The 6,300-nt window shown below is 35.4% G+C and overlaps 1 long non-coding RNA gene across 3 annotated transcripts; it reads left to right on the top strand.

The window, feature by feature from the left end:
- Positions 1-544: 544 nt before the first annotated feature.
- On the top strand, positions 545-6,288 carry LOC133732724 (uncharacterized). Of its 3 annotated transcripts, XR_009857292.1 has the most exons (10): positions 546-1,035; positions 1,139-1,275; positions 1,914-2,005; positions 2,099-2,178; positions 2,402-2,486; positions 2,647-2,737; positions 2,863-2,910; positions 3,025-3,208; positions 5,726-5,812; positions 6,053-6,288. It is a non-coding gene; the product is annotated as an uncharacterized LOC133732724 (long non-coding RNA). The 3 variants fall into 3 exon arrangements; XR_009857291.1 differs by having other exon boundaries at positions 545-1,035; positions 2,647-2,910; XR_009857293.1 differs by lacking the exon at positions 2,647-2,737.
- The last annotated feature ends 12 nt before the right edge of the window (positions 6,289-6,300 follow it).

Here is a 6,300-nt window from a genome sequence, read left to right as displayed (position 1 = left end):
TTCCTCGTGTGGTTAACATTCAATTACTGGTATTGTGTTTCAAATCGTAGTTTCCATCTCAATCTATATGCTTTACAAGTTTGTGTACTTCGTCAACCAGGTTTTATTCAAATTTTATTAACTTTCAGGTAGAACAAGAAACCGATGAGGTTTATGCTCAGATCACTTTGCACCAAGAATCAAACTCAGATAACAAATCCACAAACCCAGAATTCGATAGAAAAAGAAAAAGGTTCTGAGAAATTGGATGAGAAATGAGGAAGAAGAAGATGGGATTGAATGTTTCTCAAAAAAAAAAAATTTAAATAAAGAAGGTTATTTTGGTCTTTTGTCTATTTTTTTTTATCCCCATGTGCTTGCCATGTCATCAATTTGACAGAGGAGCACTACAAAAAATAATTGCAATGGCCACCGCAGTTAGCGTTGGCGCAAAAATGCGGTCGCCATTGGTCATAGATTTGCTACGGGAAACAAGGCGTCGCAAAAATAAAAATTAATTTGCGACGGCAAAGGAGAGCCGTAGCATATATGCTACACATGGTTAGCGTCGGTACTCAATTGCCGTCGCCAAAGCTCCTATATTTGCTACGGGCAAGCATGTAGTCGCAAAAGTATAATAAGTTTGCGTCAGCAGTATGATGCTGTCACTAAAATCACTTGGCTTTGCTACTGCGAATGTCTTCCGTCGTATGATTCATTCCTCTCACATTTAACTCTCACTCTCTCTCGATCAGTTTCCCCATTTGTAGCGTTGCCTCTTTCTCTTTCTCTCTCTGATTCCTTCCCAACCCCAAAACACGACCCCCCAATCCATGAAGATCAACACCAGATCCGGGACACCCACCGCCACCCTCCTCCAACCCACCATCAAGGGATCGCCTACTGCAAGATCTGAAACCCCAATCTCCAATGGATTTGAGCTGCGATCCGATTGGATCTAACCATAGATCCACAAACCAGATCGAAAACGCGCCGTCTCGATACCCATGGTTTTCTCTCTCCTCCTGCATCTTCTCCGACGAAAGCCAGCAGCCGGTTCGGATCGCAGCCACCTTCCCTCTTCTCTGCGCCAGATTTGATATAAAATTTCTGATTTTGAATTATAGATTTGATGTAAGATTTTCGATTTTGATTGTAGATCTTTGGGGTAGGAAAAAGAAGAGGAGAGATCCAAGATTTTGGTTGATTTTCGGAGGAGGGTTTGGGTTTGTTTCGGAAGAGGTTGCTGCTAAGATTTTGATAAAGTTTGGGAGAAAGCTTTCAGCAGAAGAAGAGGTATATGTTTGATTTCGGTGTTTCTTCAGTTGTCTAAAATTGTGGTTTTGAGTGAGTTTTTTTATTGTAAATTTTGTGTATTTGTATATTAGGATGTGAATGAAGGTAATTTGGCTTTAAGTTTCGATTTGAATGGAGATGGAAGTGAAGGGTTTACGATGTATTTGGTTTACTGCCATTGTGTATACATATATATGTATATCCTTTATATTCCATTAATAACAGAAAAATGATAGAAAAAGATGATCATGTACGGTTTGTAGGGAGCCGGCAAGTTCGTATATGTGAAAAGATTTTGGTGGAAAAGGTCCATTTTTGGGACTCCCGGTGTCCGAGTATAAGGATGATTTATGTTTCTTCAGGCAATCTCTTATGATTCGAATGGTGTTGTTCTACTTAGCTCTGTAAAGTACTCTACTTTATAAGAACTTCTTTTCCCCTACAACAGAGAGAGAAAGAGTGAGGAGAAGTGGAGAAACACAATGCACAGTTTTTTTTTTTTCTATAGAGAAGGGTAGAGTAAAGATTAAATTTTTTACAGAGATTAGGGGAGGTGTATCTACCAAATTTCTATTTTCATTCTTTTCTGTTATTGTTTAAAAAAGAGGAACTAAGCCCCATGTCTGATTCTGCTGTAGTGCTGCCAGTTCTTCTGCCAGCAAGGTGGATTCGGCTCTTTTTAGGTAGGGGGTTCATGATAGGAGTGAACAGTTGCCATAAAGGCGACAAAGTAAGCTACTGGTGTCATAATGAAATCAAATAATTATATTCTGAAGCTACTCTCAACTCAAACACAGGTTATATCTACCTTTTCTCTGATCAGGTTGAAGAGATACTTGGAAATGAGGCGTGCTGATGGAGGGCTGACCTTGGACAAGCTTATGTGCTTTGCTTGCATTTCCGGTAATAAGCTAAGCTACCTAATTCATTTGTTTATCAATTGCACTTGCTTTCAATGTATTTTTCTAATACAGAGAGACATGAAACAAATATTCAAAATGATATGAATCAAAACTACTAATCCTGGATGACAAATGAATCAATAACTCTGGCAACATAGGTACTAATTGTGTCTTCCTTTGAAATTTGAAATTCATTTATTGTATGTTTCTTCATACATATACAGACATGTTGGAGGTTTGGAACAATTCAGCTAAGAGTAATGGGTGACTTTGAGGCTTGCACGAGCAAAGCTTTCTGCTCTAAAAAAGGTCTTTCACTTTAACTAAACCTTCAAACTTTCCATCATTCATTCTCTATCATGTTTCCTTTCGTGAGTTTCCTCTTTGAACTATTCTATTTCCATGACTAATAAAAGTTAATCTCTAATATAATAATGCTATTTTTACTAATTCTTGAAATATTTTCCAGGACTGCACACAGGACTCCATCCACTCCAAACAACTTTTTTAAGCATTCTTCATCTTTGTTTACACTCTATCCTCATTTCCTCAAAGTCTAAGTCTGTATCTAATATAAGTTGTTTCCCTCAATAATATAACTTGCTAATTTGATTACAAAATTAAAAAGGCTGCTCTAAATGTGTATTCCATTTATTCATCATTCTATGATACTCCGGTTTTGCAGTGTCTCATATTTGATCTTAATGAAGCTTGGATAAGGGATATATACGTGGTAAAGTCCAATTACTGGTTGCATGTTTCTGTTCTTCTTTTGGTTTTCATTTTTTGTCTGTACTGTGTTATCTGTTGGCTGATCAGATTGTTTGTTTGATATGCTGCTGATTAGGTATCAAGTGGTCAACAAACCAAGAGAGGCCAACACCTTATGAAAAGAATATCTAAAAGCATCAAAAGAGCATTTTACCTACAACCGGTTTTCATAAAATTCTTCAATGTAGACCCTCTTTGAGTCTCTTTAGCTGGAGACCCAAATGCAAGACACACCTAAAGAATAGTTTATCCATTGCTTGGTAAGTTTTCTCTACGAGCTATTTTATCACTATGATTGATAAAAATGTACTCTACTACTTCTCCACTCTGTTCATGATAACGCTAAAAGTAAGCGCGCAATTTAACCCTGTAAAATGTAGTTGTTAGTATAGAATAAGTAGGGATCGTTCTAGCCGGGGATTGAGGGTACACCTGTAATTGCAAAAACAATTAATTAATTAGTAAAAGTAAAAAGTATTATTTACAAAAATAAAACAAAGAAAAGAAATATATACAAGTAAACACAAATAAGGGGGTCTTAGGAATATAAAATTAATAAATAAAATAAAGAAAATGTAAAAACATATATACAAGGGTGGAACGCAAGGAACAAAGATCAAAACCAATTCCATGTAATCAAATTCGATTCAAACCCTATAATTGTTCTTCCAAGTCATAAGAAAGAAGTTGATCATGTGAAACATTCGAAGCAAATGGTTTCCCATATTTTACTTTCCTTTACTAATTAACCTAAGTGAAAGCACCTAGATCAATCCTATTAAACATGCAATCAAAGTTTAGAAAGCTAGCTAATCAAAACATGTTCAACGCAAGAAGCATAGAGAAAGGTTATCAACTTAAGTGCACAACCTAGTATGAATAAGTTCACCTATTTGCAATCCTCTTCAATTGAATTCGACATTTGTCCAAAGCCTTTACTACTTGTGATTTAGGTTCACAAAACTATTAGGTGAATCGTTTGCCTAAATCTAACACCAATTACATGCAAATCCTATAAGTGTCGACCCAAATAAGATAAACATATAAAAGTTTTCTGTAAAGCAAATTTAATCGAACAAACTCACATAAGCAACTTAGAATCACAATTATAGAATTTGAAAACTTTATTTAAACATAGAAATTGGGCTTAAACTTTGCCCTAAACATTATTGTTAACTAGAAACAAGTTCATACGAAATCGAACAAGGAAACCAAAAAGGTTACAAGGAAAAGGAACGAATTACACTGTGAGTGGAGATGGAGATGGAGAGCTTGATGGTTGGATCTTGAATCTTGGAAGCAAGCCTTCAAGGTGGCTGATGGAGGATATGATCTTCACGGCTCCTTCTTCTTCTTCCTCTCCTTGCTTGAAAACGCAGAACTTTGCAACTAGAGAATGGAGAGAATTTTTCTGAATGAAGAGGTGTTGTGGTGTTGTAGTGTTGGTGTTGGTGATGTGGTGTGTTGGTGTAGAGAATGCTCCTATTTATAGGAGGATGGCAACTTAGTCTCGAAGTCTTCAAGATTGATCCACACAGCATTAACCAATCAGATAATGCCACGTCAGCTCTGTTATGTCATCCAACCAATCAAAAAGCTCCAAAATCAATCCCTAATATATTGTTGCTGATTTTTCCAAGATTTAATCTGATTTTATTCACAATTTTCGGCCAAATTGCTCTTGAGTGAAATTAGGAATGAATCTGGACTTGTTTTGGACCTTTTCTCCCTTAAATCTCTCCATGGCTTTATCCTTAATGTCCTCCCCTTGATTTTCTCTTGATTTCCACAGTAAAATTGCAGATTTTATTCTTTAATTTCAGCCAACATATCTTGAGGGAATTAAGGAACGAATCTGGACTTGTTTTGAGCTTTTTCTTGTTGCACAATCCCTTGAAACTCTCCCTTGATATTCTCCTTGATTTTTCATGTTATCTTCATGATTTCCCATGGCAAAAATCAGATTTAATCTCCCATAATATCTCCCACGTCATCTTCAAGCCATGTGGTCTCCTAATGCCGTTAGGTTTCCTAGCCTCATCAGGATTCCTACATTGACTGGGATTCCTAGTCGGACCAGGAAAACTCCATTTCTTCATTTCAGCTCATTTCTGCATCCCTTCTGCCTTTAAGCTCATTTCTTCTCCATTTATTCGATGTACCTAGAAAATAGAAACTAAATTAAAAATGATTAAGTAAAGGAAATAACTAAGCAAAATATGGGGAAATAACTATTAAAACATCGCATTAAAATGCTCCTATCAGTTCATATTAAAAATATGTGATCATCACTGTCTTTATATTGATTCTTTATCATTTCCTATTTTTAGCATGACATTGTTTACTCTAAAATTACTTTTGATTAAAAGTAAATTGTACCAACTTTATATGAAGTTGGTACAATTTACTTTTAAACTTATTTTTTCTCTGGTCTGTCCAATTTTGAGTTGCTCATCAAAGAGAGTTGAATATATACCTCCTTTATCATGATCGTTTCTACAGATCAATTGATATTGACACTTTTACTTTTTGAATATACATGTTTGTTCATTCAGATCTGTCATGAAATACTTATGTTCTATTGATGCATTTATATGATTGGGAGTTGTGATAACTATACTATTAGCTATTCTTTCATCAACCTAGATACACATATACTATTATGAGCATGTCCTGTTTGTCATTTGAGACCTATGCATGTAACTTGGAATTCTATTTACAGTGCATGTAACTTAGACTTATGCATATGAATTGAATAAATTTTCGTGTTCCTTCAGGATTACTCGCAGCAGCCCCCTATTCAGGAACTAATTGGAAGGGATCTTCATGATATATAATGAATGGAAATTCAGACATATTTCGAGGTAAGTATGGAACTATGGATTTAGCATTCTTCAAATCAACTACTCTAGCTTTAATCGTAGAAAGACCTGGATTTAGCACACTTGCTGACTCAAAATGTCAAAAAGTAATTAAGAGTTCAAGCGAAATATTGATTGTATGTACTGGTATGAACAATATCTATGTTGTGTACATCTCCCATTAATTTTCCAGCTTTTTGTTTCTTTAATGAATGCTTGAAGATTTCTGACTTTCTGTTATAGGAGGCTTGCAACAACACTAGAGTAATTGGTACATGAAGTAGATCGAGGAAGATCCCTGCAAAGTTCATCTTGAAGTAGAGGAAAATAACTAACTTGTAAAGCTTAATTATCGATCTTGTACATTTTGGTAGAAGCTTCATTCATTTTGTAACATTTATGAGGAAAATTAAAGTCTAACATTTCCTTTTATATAAGCTTCATTCCTTTTTGTATAGTTTTCATTCATTAAAAAAAAAAAAAAAAATCGG

Source organism: Rosa rugosa, chromosome 2, assembly GCF_958449725.1.
Source record: "Rosa rugosa chromosome 2, drRosRugo1.1, whole genome shotgun sequence".
NCBI lineage: Eukaryota > Viridiplantae > Streptophyta > Magnoliopsida > Rosales > Rosaceae > Rosa > Rosa rugosa.
Note: the sequence above shows the minus strand (reverse complement) of the source record. Positions and strands in the feature narration are given on the sequence as shown.